We start from the raw sequence: 24443 nt of genomic DNA on the forward strand, positions 1-24443 counted from the left end.
GTTTGGTAAACAAGATCTAGAAAGGAGTTCAGATATTCACAACTTCTTAGTTTCCTCGTGGAATGTGGAGTTTAGTCCCTTGATGTCGGCTTTCTGGAAAGCGGTGGTTATTAATATGGTTTGGAAAATTTGGGACTGCCGCAATCAAGCCACCTTCAATGAGAAGGAGTTTCATCCGAGGATGCTTTTGAGCTTCCTTAAAGTCACCTTCAAAGAGATGGATTCTCAGTTCTCTAGACTTGGCTATTCTAATAACTCCTGGAATGACTACCTTATTCTTCGTCGCATTGGGGTAGCGACTCGGGCTAGGCCTCCCCCGATGATGATTGAAGTTCATTGGTGCCCACCGGTGGGTAGCTGGATTAAAGTTAACACAGATGGCTCGGCGATGGGAGCCCCGGGCATTATCGCTGTGGGCGGGGTGTTTAGAGATAATTGGGGTAGCTACTCGAGCTTATTTCCACTATAAAGGTGGCCATGGCTTTGCTTTTGAGGCCGAACTTCTCGCTGTTATTCACACTATTAACATAGCTCACCATCGTGGTTGGCGGCAACTTTGGCTCGAAGCTGATTCGACTTATATTGTTCGCCTTCTTTGGACTCAGTCGGTAGAAGTGTCTTGGCGCTTTCTGGCGGCTTGGAAGAATTCTTTAAGGCTTCTTGAGGACTTTCAATTTCAAGTCTCGCATATTTATCGGGAAGGCAACAAGCTGGCTGATTTGATGGCTAACTTGGATCGAAATGAAGGTTGGTGGCCTTACTCTTTGGATGAGATTAAACAAGCGATGTCTCTTGATATGTCAACGCATAGCACCATTTGTGTTAAGTTATGAGGGTCGTCTCTTGGTTCTGTGCGTGGGTTCGGTTCGGCGGCACTAGCTTCGGACTCCGCTGCTGGTTTGTTTGGGCAACTCAGAGGTCAGAGCAGAGACCAGAGCAGAACAATTCAGAGGTCAGAGCAGAGACCAAAGCAGAGCAGCTCAGAGGGACCAGAGCAGAGCAGCTCAAAGGTCAGAGTAGAGACTAGAGCAGCACAACTCAGAGGTCAGAGCAGATACCAGAGCAAAACAACTCTGAGGTCAAAGTAGAGACCAGACCAGAGTAGCTCTCGGAGGTGGCGATGGCGACTTTCCGGCCACAAGCAGAGACCAGAGCAGAACAACTCAGAGGTCAGAGCAGAGACCAGAGCAGAACAATTCATAGGTCAGGGCATAGAACAGAGCAAAGCAGCTCAGAGGGACCAGAGCAGAGCAGCTCAAAGGTCAGAGTAGAGACCAGAGCAGAACAACTCAGAGGTCAGAGCGGAGACCAGAGCAGAGCAGCTCAGAGGCCAGAGCAGAGACCAGAGCAGAGCAGTTCCAAGGCCTGAGCAGAAACCAGAGCAGAGCAGCTCAAAGGTCCAAAGCTGAGTTTGGCGTTGCGCGGTCTTTTGGTAGGAAGTGGGGGTGTTTGCGGCGACGGCATATAACTGGCCGTGTAGCTACCCTTTCTGCTTACTTGCAGTTTACGTCACTTCGATTTGTGCGTTGAGGATGGTGAGTTTTTGGCGACGACATCTCACCAGACGAAACTTTTACCTCTGGTTTATTGATTCTTCGTGGAGTTTGGTTGGGTTAAGCCGATTTCCTTTGACTTGGTTTTTGGGCGGGGGGGTGCTTACGGCGACGGTGTATAACCGGCCGTGTAGCTACCCTTTCTGCTTACTTGTGGTTTACATCTCTGTGGTTTGTGCGTTTGACATTTTGCTTCCGGTTTGTTGGCTCTTCGTGGAGTTTGGTTGGGTTGAGCTGACTTCCTTTGGCTTGGTTTTTTGGGTAGTGGGGGTGCTTACAGCAACGGCATTTAACCGGCCGTATGCTTCCCTTTTCTGCTTGCTTGTTTTTTGGTTCTTGTTTGGTTTGGGCTCCTTTGAGGTAGGCAAGCTTTTGGCGACGACGTCACACCGGCCTTTTTGCCTTCTGAGATATTTTGGTCTTTGTTTTGGTTTTCATTGGCTTAGAGCTGGGATTATTTGGGGACGATGGTTAGGCCGGAGTTCCGGAAACTTTCTCTTCCGCTCTTTCCTTCTTTCTTTTTCGTCTTGTAGACGAGTACTCTTTTTCCTTTATATGGTTTTTCCCTTTGGGTTTTCCGTAAGAAGGTTTTAATGAGGCTCGGCCCTTAGTCTGCTTTTATTGTGCTTTCAGGGGTTTTTTTTAGGTTTCGTCTTTTTTTCTTTTATATAAAATCACAGTTTAATAATAATATTTAAATGTGATTATTGGAATACATGTTTTTTTGTTTTTAATAATTGTTGCAGCTTGGAGGAATAAAATAAACTTTAAATTAGTTTGCGTGATTTATATATATAGAATTGGATTTTCGTAGTACCATGTTCTTATGTAGTAACCAATTTTAACCACACATTTTATACATATAGTGCATTAAGATTGTGACACATGACAATGAGCTTTTAAGGCATTTCAAGGCAAAATCTGCACAATAGTAAAATCAAAAAAACAAAAATCGGATATATATAAAAAGAAAAATTAGATTTTCTCAAAACAGACATGTTTTACATGCATAAAGTTTCACACAAAATTGCATTAAATAGTGCAAAAAATGCTTTTCAATTTTTACAAATCTGATATTTTTGCCACCCCACTCCACACCACCCCCACCTCCCTACCCCACCCTTCACCCCCTTAAGACAATTTTTTTTTCATTTTTTTTTTTTTGCAAAAATGCATAAAGTTTCACACAAAAATACATTAAAATGTACAAAAATGCATTGCACTTTTCCACAAATCTGATTTTTCACCGCTGACTCACCCCACCCTCATCCCCATCCCCAGCCCCGAGGTAAAAAAAAATTAATTTTTTTTGGTACAAAAATGCATAACTTTGCATACAAAAATGCATTAAATTGTACAAAAAATGCCTTGCATTTTTCGACCGATTCGATTTTTTTGCCGCTGATCCACCTCCAGCCCCTCCCTCCCTCCCTCCCCCCACCTCACCTTGGTCGAATTTTTTGTGTGCAATGTTATGCATTTTTTTTGTTTTTATACATGTGCATTTTTGTAAAAAGAAATTAAAATAAAAAAGGTTAAAATAAAATTGAAGATTTTTTTTTTAAAAAAAGTTTGTCTTGGGGTGGGGGTGGTGTTGAGTGGGGTGGCGAAAGTACCAGATTTGTAAAAGTGAAATGCATTTTTTTGTACAATTTAATGCATTTTCTGTTCAATGTTATGCATGTTTTTAAATAAAAAATAAAAAGTTTCTAAAAAATTAATTTTCTTTTGTATTGGGGGTGGGGGAAGGGGAAGAGGTGGCGATAATACCATATTTGTGAAAAATGATATACATTTTTTGTACAATTTAATGTATTTTTATGTGAAACTTTATGCATTTTTGTGTGAAATCATATACATGTAAAACATGTCCGTTTTTGGGGGTAGGGGTGGGGGTGGGGTGGCGAAAATACCAGATTTGTAAAAATTGAAATGCATTTTTTTGTACAATTTAATGCATTTTTGTGTGAAAATTTATGCATTTTTCTGTGAAATTATATGCATGTAAAACATGTCTGTTTTGAGATAATTTAATTTTTTTTTTAATATCCGATTTTATCCCTATGCAGATGTTTGCCTTGGAATGCCTTGAAAGCTCCTTGCCACGTGTCACAATCTCGGTGCGCCCCATGTACGAAATATGTGGTCAAGATTGAGTACTACATACTACCTAAGGACACAGTACTATGGCAACCCAATCCTATATATATATTGAGCTTAAGTTGAAGTCCATTGCGAACCCATTGATGCCTACTCCCTAAATCACTTTTAACACTTAAGTAATCCAGTTACTTGTTTGTTTTAATTATCTTTTAATTCATTAGGTAATTAATTAGATGTTGGGAACTTAATGAAATATCCTAGCCCTAGTTTTGATAATACCAAAATCCTTAGGTTTTCTTTGTAATAGACTAGAACTTTCTGAACTCAACTGTTGGAGTTCACTTTCTAGTTTGCCTAGTGTTCTGAAGACTGAAGATTGAAGACCGGAGGACTGAAGACTGAAGAACTCAACTGGAATTGCAATAAAAGGCCAAGTCAAATACTGATGTTTTGACTGAATGAGTTTCTAACTGAAAATCAGTTATGACTGATTCATCAATGCTGGCTACGTGGACTTAGCGGACTTATACTAAGGTCAAGTATCAGTTGATATTCTTCCTCGGATTGCATCTCCAGAGTTAAAAGGAAGCCACACACTTTCACGTACAGCCGCATTAAATGCAGAGATATTGAGGATCGTCCTTTCTCTGCCGAGCATTCCTTTTTGGTGATTACTTTTCAGAGGCGCCTTACCTCCCGTACCTAAGACGCCGTTTCTCACCAAACAAGGAACCTCGAAGATTGAAGCCTCAGCCAAATTCGAATTTCTCTCACAACGGATAAATTCTTGAAGACTATCTCCGCCAACGGATCTATTCAAGACCTCTCCTATAAATAGAGCTCGAGGATCACTTCAACCTTCACCGATTCAAAAGCATAAGCTGAAACGCTGCCAAAAGTGCAACTTAGCCATTCAAAGTCTTCAAAGATTTGAATCGAAGAAGATAATACCCAAAGCCCAAAATCAGACTACTGATTTCATACATTCTCTTAGATCCTTAGGCAAATACATTGTATATCCAAAGCCTAAGTTCTGATTACAGAGAACCTGTTCTCTGTGATCTAATTGGTACTTCGAACCTTCTTTCAACTGAGCGAAAAGAGTGTTTGAGTAGAGCGGAGTTCAGACCAGTGTTCTGACTCCAAGAGATCTAAGCCATCCGCTGAAAAGGCATTGGTGTGTCTTAGCGTGCTAAGAGTGAGCGAGAAATCCAACCCAGTGTGTTGGTACTGAAAATTTAATTTTCAGTTGTAAGGTTTGATGTGCACCCGTAAGCACTAGCCCAGAGTGTTTGTCAGTGTGATCAACTGACCGTGGATGTAGGAACTTGTTCCGAACCACGTACAAATCCTTTGTCATTTATCGCTTTCAGTTTTACTTTGTTATCTGTTCACAAACGTCTCTTTAACTAAAACTGATTAACTGCAAGTGAAACTATAATCTCACAACGTGATAATCAAAGGCTATTTCAAAAGATAAGTTTTCCGTTGCCAGTGTTATTAGTCTAACTGATAAATCTTCGAATAATCAGTAAGATTCATAACACTTCTCTGTTTTAAAATCAAGACTGAAGCTCTACGCGAATATCAGTTAAAGCCTTGAGCCTAACTGATATCTTTATTGAAGTAATTTCAGTATCAGTCTTCAACCTTTGTTTAACTGAGTTTTCATTAACTGTCAGTATCAGTTAACTTCAAAAGGTTGTTCTGTGTGTTTAAAAAATAGCTTATAAGTGTATTCCTCCCCCATACACCTATTCTAGACCTTCCGAGACCTAACATTAGATAATCACACCACTCACTTCACCACTCAGTCTAAATAGTCATAGCACAATGTATTAGGATAATCACTAGAATTAGCCACTAATCCTCGTGGGATATGACTTTACTTCTACTTATTACAACTACTCGTATACTTGCGATGTAGTGAAAAATAAATAGCGAACAACGATTTAAGGGTGGGGTTTTTTTTTAGGGTTAAGGTGCGGACCCACCTCTGAAGTAGAGGCCCCTAGAGCATTTGCCCCCCCCCTCTCGACCTTGACCCAAATACTACCCCTCCCCTATAGTCCATAAAAATGGTACATTTAAACTCAGCCCATAGACAACCGTTTGTCAAAAAAAAAGAAAAAAGAATCAAGTGTCATTTCCGGCGCCACTATGTTATTTCCGACGTTCACATAGGCAATTGACCGATCACCAGACAAATTTGACCGATCACCTCATAAATTTGAGACAAAAATAAAAAGTTATGGATTTATAAGTCGATTTTTAAAATTGGTTCAAAAACCAATTTCGGAAAAACATTATGGATTTACAGACAATTACCCCTTTAAAACAACCAGCTTTGGTTCAAACCCAAATTATGGAAATAGTTGCTAATAATAATAATAATAATAATAATAATAATAATAATAATAATAATAATAATAATAATAATAATAATAATAATAATAATAATAACAATAATAATAATAATAATAATAATAATAATAATAATAATAACAATAATAATAATAATAATGTTAGGTCCGGAGGGTCTCGAATAGGTGTATGGGGGGGGGAACACCTATGGGCTATTTTTCGAGACCTTTGAGAAAAATGAACTAGTTCAATTAGAACCTAATCAGAAACAAAATGTTCTTACGAACAACCTACTCTGATACCAATTGTTAGGTCCGGAGGGTCTCGAATAGGTGTAAGGGGGGGGGGGGGAATACACCTATGGGCTATGTTTCTCCTGTAAAACAGAGGGATCTCAAGATAGAGATCAAAACGAAACTTTACAAGCAAACAAGAAACCTGTTAACAGAAAGGAATTTTGACTAAACAGGGTTGACGACTGATACTGAAATACTCTTCAGTAAGAGTTATCACTAAAGTCACTGGAACTTAACTGATGCACGTTAAGGCTTCAGTCGAGTTTGCTAAGACAGAGATGTTACAAGTCTTCCTGACTATCAGAGGATAGATCAGTCAGACTGATAACATACGCAGCGGAAATAACTTTGTTTCGTAATACCCTCGGTTGAGCACGTTGTTAGTCTTAGGTTTCTCTCTGCAGTTAATCAGAATTCAGTTTATCAAAAGTAAGAACACAAGTAAGAATGTAAAACTGAAAGCTGTAAATAACACAGATACTTTTACGTGGTTCGGAAAACACTTCCTACATCCACGGTCGGTTGATCAGACCAACAATCCACTCCTCAAGTGCTTAACTGGTGCACTGCAAACCGAACCGTGTGCTTGCCGGGTGCACACAACCGTACCACTGAAGATTCCACTCTTCAGTACCAACACTTCACTCGCGTTGGATTTCTCACTCCTAGCACGACCTTGCACTAGGATCTCACGGAGTCAGAATACCTTCCTGAACTCCTTTTCACTCAAACACTCGATTCTATCTCGAAGGGAGGTTTGAAATCCTGCCAGCTAAACTTCAAAGAACAAGTTCTTTGGAGCTAGTTTGACCTAGGCTTCTGGGTGAACAGAGGTTTGCCTAAGGTCTAAGAGAATGTGTGTAATCAGCAGTGACTGATTTTTGGCTTTGGAATTCTCTTCTTCGATTGAAGCTTTGGGGAGGTTAAGCTTTTGGCTGAGAAATTATTTTGGCAGAGTTTCAGCTTATGTTGTTGAATAGGTGAAGATTGAAGTGATCCTCGAGCGCTATTTATAAGAGAGGTCTTGAATAGATCCGTTGGTGGAGAACGTCTTCAAGATTTCTTCTATTGGAGAGCTTTTTGAATTTGGGCTGAGGCTTCAATCTTCGAGGTTCCTTGTTTGGTGAGAACGGCTATGTTGAAGAGCAGGAGATGTGACGTCTCTGATAAAGTAGCCACCAAATAGGAATGACCTCTGCAGAGAGGGATGATCTTGAGATCTCTGCATTTAATGCGGCTGTACTTTTTGAGTACGTGGCTTCCTTTGAACGTTGGAGGTTCAGTCCGAGGAAGAATGTTTAACTGATACTTGACTTTAGTATCAGTTCGCTGAATCTACGTGGCACACATTAAGTAATCAGTTCCGAACTGATTCTTCAACTGATACTTCAGTTGGTATCTTCAGTCTGCAGTGTTCAATCCTTCGTCCTTCAGTCTTTAGTCTTCAGAACTGCTAACTAAACTAGAAACAAACTCTAACACTTGAGTTCAAAAGGTTCTAGTCTATTACAATAAGGTCCTATGGATTTTGGTATCATCAAAACAAGGATTCGGATATTTCAGAAAAGTTCCCAACAATTTCCCCTTTTTTGATGATGCCAAAACCACACAACAGTTTTAGACAAGAAACAGACTAAACTCAGAGCACAAGTCCTAAAACAGGGTGAATACTATTCCCCCTTAACAATAGAACCTAAAAACTTGTACTAAGAGAAAGAACACAACAGTTCTAACATAGAACGAAGAGAAAACATAAGAACATTAATCAGAGCCTGGACAAAGAGTCATTGTCTTCAGGTTGAGATCAAAAGAAGTTTCTTTTCATTAAAAATAAGACTGATGAGACATCAGTCCAGGTACAGAGCAAGACTTACATTGGACTAAAAAGAAAACAACAAAAACACATGGGAAACCCATGGACTCCAGCAGTCTGCATGGCTATGCATTGAACTTCTTGATCTTCATCTTCAGTCTTCATGTTCCTAAGCTTGTTCCATTCACACTTGTTTTCCGTTGACTTGAGGTCTCCCTGGCTAATCTTCCTCATGATGATCATTTTGCTTAATCGGCTTCAGTCTTTTGACTTTTCCCCCTTTTTGGCAACATCAAAAAGGTAGAATTGACTGAAGGATGAAGCTAAGACCGTGCGAGGAAACATAATCGCAGGATGGTCCAGAGAAAGATGCCTAGGGTAAGATGGAGGTGGAGAACGCGGAGGTTTAGAAAAGGAAAGTGAAACATGGAGAAGAAGGTAAGGGAATGGAGGAGACGGAAAAAGGGGCAGGGGTGGATTTGCATGGCTCTCCAGAATGGAAAGAGAAGAGAGCGACTATCATGCAAACCGAAGAGAGCTGAGGAGAGGTTTTTGGAGAAGAGAGAGGGGAGTAGAGAGAAGTGTGTGGGAAAGGAAAATCGAATTAGTGATAGTCGTGAGGACAACCACTGTCGATGACCCAGCACCAGGCCCATGAGGAGAAGACCTTGTGCAGTAGGTTGCGCCGGCTGACAACGAGCTCCTGCTCATTGTTGTTGCACCATATGGAAGCTTCACAAAAAGGTGAGGAGCTTTCCTGAGAACCAGGTGAAGTCCGTCTTCTTGAGACAGGAACTTCAAACCATATGGGCCGGGCATGAGAATGGAAGACGCTCGCGTCGCTGGATACAAGTGAGAACAGGGCAAGCTTTGACGTCGGAGAGACGTTGAGATCCAGTGGATGGGTCCCGTGAAGACCAAGTATGTGAGCGTCATTCTTCCACTCCATGACTTTGTAGTCATTGAATTCTCCTTTTGTCGGAACAAAATTTTCTGCAACTTTGGAAAGATTGGAAATTTTTCTCACAGTGAAGGCTGTGGAGAGTTGTTAGTTGATGCAGAAAATAAGTGAAGACATCAAGGTATAAATACACAAATTTTACCAAGTAAGAAGATGAAAAAGGTTTTCAAAAACTGTGCCTAAAATGTTTTTGAAGTAAAAATTCACGTCTGCCGTCACTGTAGGGGACAGAAGCTTCAAAAGATGAGAAATATCATTGCATTATATCATGTCAATGAGATTCTCAAGAAATTTGATCACAGAGGCAAAAGGTTGGAAAGATTTTTAGAAAAGATCAGGACAAGTTAAATCAGATACGAATTTTCCCTTTTAAAAAGTACTTGTCCTTCTCGGATATTTCATTTTCCAACAATCAGTTAAAGGTTTTTGAAAGAAACTGATCAGTCAGAGAAAGATTTTGAATTTAAACACAAAGCTCTTAACTAAAGTAACTGATTTTAAATAGTAAGCTCAAAAATACTTACTGATCGACTGATCATTGTAGTCAGTCGATACCACTTGATCCTGGTTGACTTATCAGGATGAGTTTCCTTCGAGTGAGGGCTTGTCTTCATTGCTTTCCACGTTAGCGGTCGTAGAACAGCAGTTGGTTGACCACCAGTAAGCATGACTATTTGAGAAAATCTTCAAACACAGCATCACTCTTCTGGGTTGATGAGGCTGATCCTTCCACATAGATTATTGAACATTTCTTCTGGAAGAGCCTTGGTCAGCAAGTCCGCTCTCTGAACAGCAGTTGGAATCCATTCCACAGAGATGTCCTTCTTTTCGACGTGATCACGAATAAAGTGATGTTGAATGGCAATATACTTGACTCTAGTGTGATGAACTGGATTCTGGGAGATTGCAATAGCACTGGAGCTGTCGCAATAGATTAGGATTTCCTTTTCGTTGATCCCATAGTCCTTCAATTGATGGACTAACCATAGGAGTTGTGAACAGCAGCTTCCTGCGGCAACATATTCAGCTTCAGTTGTGGAGGTGGCGACTGAAGTCTGCTTCTTTGAAAACCATGAGATGAACTTGTTGCCTAGGAATTGACAAGTTCCCGAAGTCGATTTACGATCAATTTTGCATCCTGCAAAATCTGAGTCTGAATATCCGGTGAGCTTGAAGTCATCGTCAGCTGGGTACCACAATCCTAAGTTGGGTATGCCTTTAAGATATCGCAAAATACGCTTTGTTGCATCCAAATGAGCTTCCTTTGGATCTGATTGATATCTCGCACAAACCCCGACTGCATATGCGGTATCTGGTCTGCTCGGAGTCAAATACAGCAATGATCCAATGATTTCTCTGTACTTGGTTGAAGATACAAATTTCCCTTCTGATCCTAGATCAACTTTTCAGTTTGTATTCATTAGGATCTTGACTGATTTCATGTACTGAATACCGAACTTGGCGATCAGTTCTTTGTCGTACTTGGACTGATTGATCAGTATTCCTTCACTGGTCTGCTTGACTTGTAATCCAAGAAAGAAATTCATTTCTCCCATCATGGACATCTAAAACTTGTTGATCATGATATCAACGAACTTCTTGCACATGCGTTCGGATTTGGATCCGAAAATTATGTCATCGACATAAATCTGAACAAGTAGAAGATCTTATCCTTCTTTGAGAGTGAACAATGTTCTGTCCACGGATCCTTTCTTGAAACCTTGTTCAATAAGATACTCAGAAAGAGTATCATACCATGCTCTTGGAGCTTGCTTCAAGCCATAGAGCGCTTTCTTCAGCTTGTACACCTTTTCTGGTCCTGCAACCTCAAAACCTGGAGGTTATTCCACGTAGACTTCATCGGCGAGCACTCCATTGAGAAATGCACACTTCACATCCATTTGCTTTGTTTCTCACAACATTTCCTTCTTCGTCTTTCTTATTTTTGAAAATCCATTTCAAACCAATCACCTTTGCATTGTCTGGTCGATCCACAAGTTCCCAAACTAAATTCTTATTGATTTCATTGAGTTCTTCTTGCATTGCGATGACCCATTGAGTGGACTTCAGAGCTTCTTCAATATCCTTGGGCTCTGTAGATGATAAGAAACAGCTGAAATTCTTATCTTCGTTGATGCAGTTTTGGTTGATATCAAAGACGAGGTTGCACATTGATCTTCGAGTCTTGACACCGTCTGATGGTTCTCCAATGATGTTCTCCTTTGAATGGAGTTCAAACCATCTTCGATACTTCTTGATCTCTTCTGGGGACGGTGGAGGTTCTTCAGTCAGAATGGTTCTAAAGTGTTGAGCATCTTCTGGAGCAGGGGAGAGTTGAGCTGGAGCTGCTTCGACATGTTCAACTCGTTCTTTGGCAACTTGAGTTCCCCCTTGACAGACGCCATCTGCTGTGGCTCTAGTCTGAGCTTCAGACCTTTGGCTGATCTTCTGATACTGAAGATTTTAAGTATCTTCATCTTTTCCTGGTCCCCACACCAAGACAGTTGAAGGCTCGGTGTTATTGATTTCTGACCCGAAAACTCCAGTGTTCACAACACTTCTTTCAGTTTCCTATTTTTTTAGATCATCAATAGACTCATCAAAAACAACATGTGGTGTTTCTTCAATACAAAGAGTTTGAGAATTAAACACTCGATAGGCTTTGCTGGATCGTTCTGTTCCAGAGTATCCAAGAAAGATTCCTGGATTAGCCTTACTATCAAATGTGTTTAACCTCTTCTTATCATTGTTGTGGATGAAACACCTAGAACCGAAAGCATGAAAATATGAGAATGAAGCCTTCCTGTTCTTCCATAGCTCGTATGGAGTTTTCCCATGTCTTTGAGTGAGGAAGGAGCGATTTTGCGTGTAGCATGCGTTGTTGACTGCTTCGGCCTAAAACTTCAAGGGGAGTTTTGATTCGACTAGCATCGTCTTTGCTGCTTCCTTCAAAGACCTGTTTCTTCTTTCTGCAACTCCGTTTTGTTGAGGAGTCCTTGCTGCAGAAGTTTAATGACTGATTCCTTGTTCCTCACAATACTCACGAATGACAGTATTGAGGAATTCAGTCCCACGATCTGATCTGATGCTGATGATGTTGACTTCCTTTTCAACGCTTAGTCTTCTCAACAGCTTTGGCAATTCCAGCAGAGTCTCTCTCTTGGTGTAGAGAAAGATAACCCAAGTATATCGTGAATAATCATCCTCAACAACTAAGGTATACTTCCTACCGTTGTAGCTTCTTGGAGAGATAGGGCCAAACAGATCCATGTGAAGTAGTTGAAGAATTCTTTCAGATGAGTGTCCTGACTTTGACTTGAATGACGTCATTGTCTGCTTTCCTTCTTGACATGCTTCACATTCTTGCTTCTTCTGGAACACAATAGAAGGCAAACCTTCTACCAGTTGATGTTTAGCAAGCTTGTTGACCGTTTTGAAGTTGAGGTGGTTGAGTCTCCTGTGCCATAGCCAGTTGAGCTCCGAGCTGGTTTTGCTGATGAGACACGTTTCTGGAGGGCTGTCTTCCCATAAGACGACGTAGAGACTTCCTTGTCTGATTCCTCTCAACACCACCTTTCTTTGGCTGTTTCTAACAGTGAATTCATCATTTTTGATCTTCACTGCGAAACCGCTGTCATAAAATTGACTCACAGACAACAGGTTATGTTTAAGACCACAAACAAAGCTAACATTACTGATACTGGCGTTACCCATGTCAAGCACACCATAGCCTTTTGTTTCTCCGGTTGAGTTGTCTCCGAATGCAACTTTGGATCCAGCTTTCTCAACATATTGAGATAGATATTCTTTGTAGCCCGTCATGTGCTTCAAACAGCCGCTATCCAGATACTATGTTCTGATTGAAGCTTTAACTTCTTCATTCTTTTTATTTTTCCTATTTTTGACCTGCAAGGAAGAGTTAATTTAGGTACCCAATCAAGATTTGGTTCCTTCAATGTTAGCTCGAGTTCCCTTTGGAACCCATATCAGCTTCAGAACTGGTCTTGCTGATTTCTTGCGCTTTGCTGGTCGTCTGACTGAAGTAGTTGGCGCTTCAGTTGGCACATGAGCAATCTTCTATTGAGCTTTCCTTTTGAAGGCCTCACTCTTGTAGGAGCTTTGTCTGATGAGTTGTTGAGGTCTTCTTTGCTCTACGAAGTATCTTCCTTGAGATACTCGAGTCATTCTAGACTGATGGTGACTTGACTGATGTTGTGGAACATGAGTCACATGATGTTCAGTCGCTTGTCGTTGTGAATGGCGTTTGGCTCGTCTGGACCTATCATTGCTTTGTCTCCATGGATGTTGTTTCTTTTGAAACTGAACTGATTTCAGTTTCTGATTGATGTTGTTGTTCTTCCCCCTGGACTGGTGAGGAAGATTCTTCTTGATTCCTGATGTTCCTTGCCTGATCTTTGACTGAAATCTGCTTTCCAGTCTTCTCAATAGAATGATCTGGTTGGGGGCCTCCTTTGCTCGTCTGTACCTTTGTGGAGGAGGAACATTTGTCCTTGCCATCAGTTTACGTTTCCGAACTTCATCCATATCATGATCTCTTGATTCTTCTGATGTGTTATTTTCAGAAGTATCGTCCACTGCGTTGATCATGATATTCTTTCCTTTATCAACTGCTGCAACCTTTCCTCCAATGCTCTCAACGAGACCTTTTGATGTAAAGTTGCTCATCATGGGAGATTTCATCATGCAGTCCTTGACTGTTTCTTCTAGTTTGTGATTGAGCCTCTTGATTTCATGAGATGTTATGTCACATTCTGAATTGGAGATTCTGAGTTTTTCTTCCAGTCGACTATTCTCCATGATTAGTTGATTGAGACAAGTTTCATCCGGAAAGTAGATGATTGTCTGATTCTTGGCTCGTTCATCATTGACCTCCTTTTCCATTTTCTGATTCTGCTTGAGGAGATCTTCGAACATTTTCCTTAACTAATAGTGATCAGTCATGAGCTGATCGAACTCGTCAGTTTCATTGGCTGAGCCTTCTCCAGATTCTGAGTGATCTCCTAAAAACATCAGGAAGTTATCAGTATAAGGAGTCTTTGAATGAGAGATTACCTCTGAGCCATTCATTCCATTGTCGTACCTATTGTCGGCCACGCTTTCAGTTTCATTGGCCATCAGGGCTTGACTCTCATCATCTGAGCTGGTAGAGTTCAAGTCGGATGATTCTGATGTATCTTCGGAAGATTCAGCATTGTCAGCAACCATCGCTTTCTTCTTCGCATACTTGCGATCTTTCTTGGCTTTCAGCTCTCTGCGCTCAGACTGCGTCAGTTCAGGGCATTCATTTCGAAAGTGCCATTTCTTTTTGCATCCAAAGCATTCCATATCTTTGATGTCATAGGCGGCTGACTTTCTTGCTCCGCTTCGATTAGTGGAATGTCTGGAGTTGCTTTCTCTTTCTTTTCCTTTGTAGTGCTGCTTGTGGAACCTTCTGTACTTGCGGAATTTAGACTCCATCTTATTGAATCTTTCAGTCAACAAAGCATATTGACTGAAGAAGTCCTCGGGCTTGAGTTTCGCTGGTTCCTTCGTTTGCTTCTTGCTTTCTCTTGCTGAAGCTTTCAGTGCTGCTCCTCTTGAGGTTGAAGGACCATCTTCGTCTGATCCTCCAGCCTTCTTGATTCCAAGATTTCTATGGATGTCGAACTCATTTGCCAAGAGGTCAGAGAAGAGCTTGTTTGCCGGGAGCTGACTGAATCCAGGCTTGTTCTGATGAGCGACTGAATAGATCTGCCAATCTCCTCGCGGCAGTGCTCGAAGAATCTTCAAGTTGATTTCTCGTTGAGTGTACTTGTCCTTCGAGATAGATTGAGCTTCATTCAGGATCTGATTGAATCTGAGTTCCATCTCGTCGATAGATTTATTCTTGAGCATGAGGAAGGAGTCAAACTTCTGGCAAGCTATGGACAACTTGTTCTCCTTGATTTCCTCGGATCCTATGCACATGCTTGTCTGGAACTGTGCCGGAGATGATGCTTTTGGCGAGGTTGTCTAGCTCATCTTGTTTCCTTTCTTCTGTGGTGAAGTATGCCTTTTGCTTGATCTGGACCTCATCGTATGGATCCCGCTCTGGATCAACATGAACTCTTTTGACGATTTCGGTGATGATGATTGGTCCGTTGGTGATGACTTCCCAAATTCGGCAATGTTGGGCGGTGAGGAAGCTTTCAAGCCGAAACTTCCATATGTCGTATTTTTCAATACTAAACATAGGTAGAGATGATAATCTGTTGTGGTTAGTCTCCATCAAAAAAGAGAGAACATGTAACAACAGATAGAGCAAATAGCAAGCACTTTTAGAAAGAGAAAAGTTTTTCGAGACCTTTGAGAAAAATGAACTAGTTCAATTAGAACCTAATCAGAAACAAAATGTTCTTGCGAACAACCTACTCTGATACCAATTGTTAGGTCCGGAGGGTCTCGAATAGGTGTAAGGGGGGGGAATACACCTATGGGCTATTTTTCTCCTCTAAAATAGAGGGATCTCAAGATAGAGATCAAAACGAAACTTTACAAGCAAACAAGAAACCTGTTAACAGAAAGGAATTTTGACTAAACAGGGTTAACGACTGATACTGAAATACTCTTCAGTAAGAGTTATCACTAAAGTCACTGGAACTTAACTGATGCACGTGAAGGCTTCAGTCGAGTTTGCTAAGACAGAGATGTTACAAGTCTTCCTGACTATCAGAGGATAGATCAGTCAGACTGATAACATACGCAGCGGAAATAACTTTGTTTCGTAATACCCTCGGTTGAGCACGTTGTTAGTCTTAGGTTTCTCTCTGCAGTTAATCAGAATTCAGTTTATCAAAAGTAAGAACACAAGTAAGAATGTAAAACTGAAAGCTGTAAATAACACAGATACTTTTACGTGGTTCGGAAAACACTTCCTACATCCACGGTCGGTTGATCAGACCAACAATCCACTCCGCAAGTGCTTAACTGGTGCACCGCAAACCGAACCGTGTGCTTGCCAGGTGCACACAACCGTACCACTGAAGATTCTACTCTTCAGTACCAACACTTCACTCGCGTTGGATTTCTCACTCCTAGCAGGACCTTGCACTAGGATCTCACGGAGTCAGAGTACCTTCCTGAACTCCTTTTCACTCAAACACTCGATTCTATCTCGAAGGGAGGTTTGAAATCCTGCCAACTAAACTACAAAGAACAAGTTCTTTGGAGCTAGTTTGACCTAGGTTTCTGGGTGAACAGAGGTTTGCCTAAGGTCTAAGAGAATGTGTGTAATCAGCACTGACTGATTTTTGGCTTTGGAATTCTCTTCTTCGATTCAAGCTTTGGGGAGGTTAAGCTTTTGGCTGAGAAACTATTTTGACAGAGTTTCAGCTTATGTTGTTGAATAGGTGAAGATTGAAGTGATCCTCGAGCGCTATTTATAGGAGAGGTCTTGAATAGATCCGTTGGTGGAGAACGTCTTCAAGATTTCTTCTGTTGGAGAGCTTTTCGAATTTGGGCTGAGGCTTCAATCTTCGAGGTTCCTTATTTGGTGAGAACGGCTATGTTGAAGAGTAGGAGATGTGATGTCTCTGATAAAGTAGCCACCAAATAGGAATGACCTCTGCAGAGAGGGATGATCCTGATATCTCTGCATTTAATGCGGCTATACTTTTTGAGTACATCGCTTCCTTTGAACGTTGGAGGTTCAGTCCGAGGAAGAATGTTTAACTGATACTTGACTTTAGTATCAGTCCGCTGAATCCACGTGGCACCCATTAAGTAATCAGTTCCGAACTGATTCTTCAACTGATACTTCAGTTGGTATCTTCAGTCTTCAGTCTTCAATCCTTCGTCCTTCAGTCTTCAGTCTTCAGAACTGCTAACTAAACTAGAAACAAACTCTAACACTTGAGTTCAAAATGTTCTAGTCTATTACAATAAGGTCCTATGGATTTTGGTATCATCAAAACAAGGATTATGATATTTCAATAAAGTTCCCAACAAATAATAATAATAATAATAATAATAATAATAATAATAATAATAATAATAATAATAATAATAATAATAATAATAATAATAATAGTAATAATAATAATAATAATAATAATAATAATAATAATAATAATAATAATAATAATAATAATAATAATAAGGGTTAATAGCCAAAAAATACACGAACTTTTACGAAATTTGCATATTGCACATGAGCTTCAAAAATAGCCCCAGAATACACCACCTTTTAATTTAGTCGTAAATTGCACACGGTGAAAGTTCCGGCAGCACTTAAGTTTGACCGGCGATGACGTGGACAATATTTAACATTACATGGCATTACTCGTGGCTTTTTTTACACGCTGGCAAGCCACGTGGGCAAAACGACGTCGTTTTGATATTTTGAAGAATTAAAAAAAAAAAATCCTCACTGCCGCCTCCCTCCTCCACTCAACCGCCACCTCCACCCTTCCAGATCTGGAGCCGTCTCCTGCTTCTCCGGCGAGGAACGCCTCTTCGACATCAATCGTGACGGGAGCAGCGCCGTTCAACCGCTGCCTCCCCCTTTCCACCTCCATCCTTCCAGATCTGGAGCTGCTCCCTGCTTCTCCGGCGAGGAATGCCTCTCCGACATCAACCGCGATGGGAGCAGCACCGTTCAACCGTCGATTCTAGTAGGACCACCCGGCGGAGGCGGAGACGGCGGCAGCGGCGGCGGGGGCTGCGGGGGTGAAGCAGCAGGTAAGCGGCATAGGAGACTTCGACGCCGTCCTCACCACCCAGTTCGCGCCGCCTCCACCAACCAAACCAACTTCAAAATCGAGTTCAAAATCAATTTCCAGATTTCCACCAGCTTCAAAATCGAGTTCAACCAGCTTCAAAAATGATTTCCACCACCCAATGCCAGCTTCAAAATCGAGTTCAAAATCGATTTCCACCACCCAACGACATCTTCAAAATCGATTTCAAGATCGATTTTCAGATTTGCAGATCCAATTTCAAAATCGAATTCCAAATTTGCAGATTTCCAAATAATTAGGTTTTTTTGGGGGGAGGGGGGTGGAGAGGGCGACGCTGATGTTGTGCGGTGGTGCGTCTGGAAAAGGTGGCGGTGGTGCTCGGCATCAACGCCGGTGAATGAAGAACGGGGCGGCACCGTTGTGCCGCCATCTGCAGAGAGAGAGAGAGAGAGAGCAGAAACGACGTTTTCCTTTTTTTTGTTTTTTTGTTTTTTTTTATTTATTTATTTATACTCACTCAAAACGACGTCGTTTTGAATTCCGGTGAGTCCACGTCTGAAAATTTCGGTGCCACGTCAACACCGATCAAGGTGATGGTCAACGCGTGTGCAATTTGCAACAAAATTAAAAGGTGATGTATTCTGAGGCTAATTTTGAAGGTCATGTGCAATTTGCAAATTCCGTGATAGTTCGTGTATTTTTCGGCTAATAATAATAATAATAATAATAATAATAATAATAATAATAATAATAATAATAATAATAATAATAATAATAATAATAATAATAATAAAAAAGAGATCAATTGAACTCCAAGCATTCTACTCTTACATTGGATACATATTTCATCCTTTATCCATACCTTGTTTATTAGGTGGTTGATAGCTTGTTTAGTGATGCTTTGAATTGGTTTTTGCTCCACTGTCCATGCCTCCGTGTTTTTGCTTGATCTTTGAGCTGACACCATTTATGTGAATGGAAATATGCCTATATTCCCATCAAACAGTCAGCCTCCATCAGGGCCAAAGATTAGCCTACACACTGCATAGATAAACATCAGTTTGGTGATGAACTTTATGATTTTACATGTCATGTGAGGCTTTGTCTCTCTAGGAGCTAAGTAAAAGTCTATGAACTTCTTGTGATGTATAACCATTTCTCTTATATGTGGACATTGTTTTGCATGCTTTTTTAAAATCTCAATGTCCTTAGAATCCTATCATATTCTAAGGCTTCTAATGAAAATCTTAACCTTAGCAACTTATTAGGAGCTGTAAGATCAGGTTATATTGCACTTTTTTTAAGCGAGCTTTTATTGCTGGATTTAATTCCACATGCAAGTCGTCTTATGGTTGATCTTTTAGATAAATTCAATCTAAGAATTAACTCTAAATCAATCTAGACTCTTTCTTCTTCTTGGCATTAAGATTTTATGACTTTTTGAACAAATTATCTCACCATTTTGTTGTTACTTTCTTGCTAAAGCCCATATCCGACTGATGGTTCTCCTTCAATTGGACCATTTTGTGATGACTTGTTGGATTTTGCCCCTAGCTGGTTTCCCTCCTTGTTGTCTTCAAGAAGGAATTGATGATATATGGATGCTCTTTCAAAAGAAGAAATATATCCTCTTCTTATTTTGTAACCGTGTTGTTTGATTTTTGTGAATTAGATGGTTTTTGTTGTGAATGAAACTGATTTAAATTAGTATTTATAGGTGGATGTTCCCGTACAATTTGTGAGAAATTTGAATTTTTCATAAATTTAAATGAAATTTGGTGTTTGGCAATAAATTATGAAGTCCAATTTGGTTGTGAATGGCAGGTTATATACACAATGGCGCCCAAGTCAAAAATATAAAATCATATTTTTATAAGTTCAGTCTTTTGGTTAACGTCTCTTCGGTTTGTGCGGTTGAGGATGGTTAGTTTCTGGCGACGGCTTCTCACCGGCCATAACTTTTTGCCTCTGGTTTATTAATCCTCCGTGGAGTTTAGTTGGGTGGAGCCGACTTCTTTTGGCTTGGGTTCGCGGCAGTGGGGTGCTCACAGCGACGGCGTATAACCGGCCAGGTAGCTACCCTTTCGGCTTTCTTCATGGGGTTTGGTTGGGTTGTAGGTTGTGGGGGTGCCTACGACGACGGCGTATAACCGGCCGTGTACCTTCTCTTATTTTGGTTTGGGCTCGTTTGAGATTGGCATTGGCGACGGCGTCTCACCGGCCTTTTTGCCTTCCGAGCTGTTTGGGTTTTGGTTCTCGTGGGGTTAAAGCCGGGATTGTTTGGGGACGATGGTTAGGCTGGAGTTCCGGAAACTTTCTCTTCCACTCTTTTTCCTTTTTACGGTTTTTCCCTTTAGGTTTTCCGTAAAATGGTTTTAATAAGGCTCGGCCCTTAGTCTGCTTTTCTTGTGCTTTCAAGGGTTTTTTAGGCTTTTTCTTTTATTTTAAATATAAAATCGCAGTTTAATTAAGTTCAATCTTTTGGTTTGAGTTTCAGTTTTAATTTCCATCATTTGATTTGAATTTTAGTTCGAAGTACTATCGGAAGATCTAAGAGTGAGATCTTTCAAATGTTGATCGACAGGACACGGAAGAAGCCCAAGGATTGGAAAAGAAGATTTCTATCGGGAGTGGGCAAAATGGTGCTTATTCAATCGGTTCTACAATCAATTCCGACCTATATCATGAGCTGTTTTGCCCTCCCTGAATAAATTTGTCAACAATTAAACAGTGTGGCTGCCAGATTCTTTTGGGCGCAAAAAACTGATGAAAGGTGCATACTGATGAGGAGTGATATGTGCAGAGTAGAGAAAGGATACAAATCAGAGGGATCATCTTCATCAGAGGAATCATACTGGTCAGAAGAATCATTCTTACCAGAGGGATTTCATACATCAGAGACAACTCATCCACCAGAGGAATGGCTCTTGCCAGAGGAATCGTATTCGTCAGAGAAGTCACCCTCGCCAGAGGAGCCACCTTCGCCAGAGGAGTCATCCTCGCCAGAGAAGTCACCTTCGCCAGAGAAGTCACCTTCGCTAGAGGAGCCACCTGCGCCAGAGAAGTCATCATCACCAGAGGAACCACCTCCGCCAGAGAAATGCTAGAAGGCGCGGGAAGATCTCCCGCGTAAAGGCAAAGTTACTGTTCTACCCTCCGACCACGCAAGGAGCATGCATGGATAATGATTTTACCTTTTTACCCTCAATTGTAATCTATAAATAGACCCCAGCTCGTGTATTACCGGCACGCTATCTCATATTTTCGAATACAACAGTTATTTTCTCTTTCGTGCAAAGTTTCCGATCGCTTTACTGCATTCGTTCCGATCATCCCTACTAGGTATAGTCCACACTTTACATCTTACAGTTTAGGTGTTGGTTCTTAATTCACCACATACATTGGAGGAGTTGGAAGAAGTTGTGTACGAGTAAAGGAGATGGTGGTTTGGGTTTCGTGATATCTCCTTGTTTAATCAAGCGATGCTCGCTAAACAAGCGTGGAGATGAATTCTAAATGATAGCTCTTTGTTGGCATGCTCTCTAAAGGCGAAATACTTTCCGAGAAATGATCTAGTCATCGCTAGTAATGCTCACAAAGGAATTGCTTGGAGGATCGGGGACGGAGCTTGAGTTAGAATTGAGATTGACCTTGTGGCTGCGCAATGGTAAAGGTCAGTATTTGAATGCGAGGGTTGAGGCTAGGCATGCACATTTATGTGCTAAAGAGCTGATGGATACAGATGGTAGTGTCTGGGATAGCGAGAAACTTTAACAATATTCTACAGCCCGGTGATGGATAGAAGCTGCAAGCAAAAATTCGTATCCGACCAAATGAATGTGAGAAGCCATTTTGGCCAAAGGGAAAATTTAATATGCATTCTGTGAAGTCTGGTTACAATTTGGCTATTGAACTTAAACTCCGCGATGAAGCTTCTCCTTCACGTCATTTGGGTGAGCTTTGGAAGTGGGTTTGGAATCTTGAGGTCATCCCTAAAGTGAAAATGTTTATGTGGAAATGCTTATCTAATTGTCTTCCCACATCAAAGGCATTTCGAGGTCGTGCTGTTGACGTAGATGGGATGTGTAAGAGATGTGGAAATTGTGAGGAAACAATAGAGCATGCTCTTAGGGATTGTGGATGGGCTGGTGTTATTTGGGTTGTCTCTCCCATCCGAATACAACCGATAGAGCAGTGGGAGGAGGTCTCTATCGTTGACTGGTTCGACATGATTAGAGCTTGTCCTCGACGAGAAGTTCATGCCCATTTTGCTACTCTTGCTTGGACAATTTGGTATGCGCGGAACTTACTTGTCTTCCAGAGTAAAGAGTTGTCACATGTGGATTGCCTGGGAATTGCGGCTCGAGCACAATGGATAAAATCAATCTGTTCGTCTGCTACTCGTCTTCCTGCTTCTACTTTGGAATGAGATGGGGAAGAGGTTTGCAAGGTTGCTTCGGACGCTGCCATGAAGAAGGGAATAGGTATCTGGAGCTGTGCTAAAGATAGGTGATGGCTCTCTCTTGGGATGTGGGTTTGGTTTCATGAAAGGAGCCTATACAGTAGTGGAGGGGAAGCGATCTCTTTGCTGGAAGGTCTCAAATTGTGCTGGGAAAAGGGTGTGAGAGAGGTGATAGCTGAAACTGATTGCCAACAACTTTACTAGATGATTGCTCGAAATGATAGTGATCTGTCCTACCTGGTTGATACCTTGAAAGAGATTCAAGATATGAAAGGGATGTTTCAACGCTTTGCCTTCAGTTGGACGCCTCGAGAAGGGAACTCCATGGCCAACAATTTAGCTGCTTTTGCTCTTAGTTCTTCGTTTTGCTTGTCTTCTCATTATGTACTGCCCTCTGGTGCAAACATTTCTTCTTGATTAATGTTAGTTTCATTTTTGGCTAAAAAAAGCACTTTGTTTGGGCAAAATAGTAATAATAATAAAAAAATTTAAACACATTACTAAACATGTGAGACATACACTCATTTTCTCTAATTTTATTCTCCTTAATCTTCGTGTCCAAAAGCTACAGGCTATAAATAATGAGATCACTACAAAAAAAATGTGCGATTACCGGTGGCATTTGCCGTCGGTAATCGTTAGGCGGCCGCCGGAAAAATAATTACCGGCTGCGGGTTGCCGCCGGTAATTTTCTCGGTTGTGATTCGTTTACCGACGACAAATGACCACTGTTGGTAAATAACGATGGCGCCGCCGCCGTTGAATGTCGCCATTGATTGGCGGAGCTTCGCCGGACTTTACCGGCGGTGACGGCCGTCGGTGATTAGCGGCGGCGCTACCGCCGCCGATAATGTTGACTGGACAGCGGTGGCGCCGATCGCCGGATGGGTCGGAGTATTACCGGCAGCAGGGGCCGCCAGTATTTATTTTTAATTTATTTATTTTATTTATTTTATTTATTTATACCCCACAAGTAATTCCGTACTTATACAGTATTGCATACGTTAGACGAACTTCTCAGTCGTTCACCCATCTTAGTTGTGCTCTAAGTTAAGCACGCTTAACCTTAAAGTTTCTTTCGAGTGGTCACTAGTACAGAACACTCGTATTATTGATATATCTAATACCTATTAATTCATTTAAAGTCTATTTCAATATATAATATCATATATTCATAACCTTAGAATATGTCGAGATGATATCCAAGAGATGTTGTTAATGAAGGAACCATATTTTGATATATGATTCACGTGCCCGTGACCCATTTCGGATATCAAACGAATACATACAAAAACCATGTGCCTAAAGCAAGAGGATGGAATCTTACTTGCAAATCCGGCAATGATCGACTCCAGTGTTGATCTTCCAACTTGTTCCCACGGCAAGACTTGACGTTGGGTGGCAACGATCTTCAAGTCCTCTCCTTTTTCCTATGGAAACGCGCCGCCTCACTTTCTGTGTTCTCACAGATTTCTCTCTATTTTACCTCACGTAATGTCACAAGTAAATTAGAATTAGGGTTGTACCTATTATTTATACTGGGTATTAAAACCCTAAATAATAAGCCCATCATCTAATTAAACTAAAACAAAGCCCAAAGGCTTAAGTGAGAAATAGATGGACGGACGCCCCATATGGAGTTAAGCCTTTATTGGGCCAAGCGGGGATCTACTAGCTTGAATAAAGTTTGGCCTCCCAGTGCTCGATTTTCCTATTCAGCCCAGAATAAAATCGAGACACAAGTATTAATTTATTCCACTAGAAAATTAATACTGAATTACCTCTTTATTCTTTAGGTGAGTCGGGGCTAGTATTAGACTTAATTAATCCCCGTGTTTAAGATATCCAATAACCATTAATTAATTAATTCCTCTGACGATCAATTAATTAATTAATTAGTCGTTTAATTATAAACGACATCTCGAGTGCTACCACTTAAACTTATTATCGTATCGGAACTAATTCCACCTGCAGGGTTTAATACGATAAACTTATTAAGTTCCTCGAGAGGATATTATCATCCTGTTATTAGCAGGACACGGTTCCTTATTGCAATATAATCGCATGTCGAATAATAATTGCTATCACCCAAAGTATCGAGTATATTGAGCTTCAATAGAACTCTCACCCATGATAAATCAAAGCAATAGTCAATCTATTATTCACACCGATTA

The sequence above is a fragment of the Salvia miltiorrhiza genome, chromosome 2 (assembly GCF_028751815.1).
Source record: "Salvia miltiorrhiza cultivar Shanhuang (shh) chromosome 2, IMPLAD_Smil_shh, whole genome shotgun sequence".
Lineage (NCBI taxonomy): Eukaryota > Viridiplantae > Streptophyta > Magnoliopsida > Lamiales > Lamiaceae > Salvia > Salvia miltiorrhiza.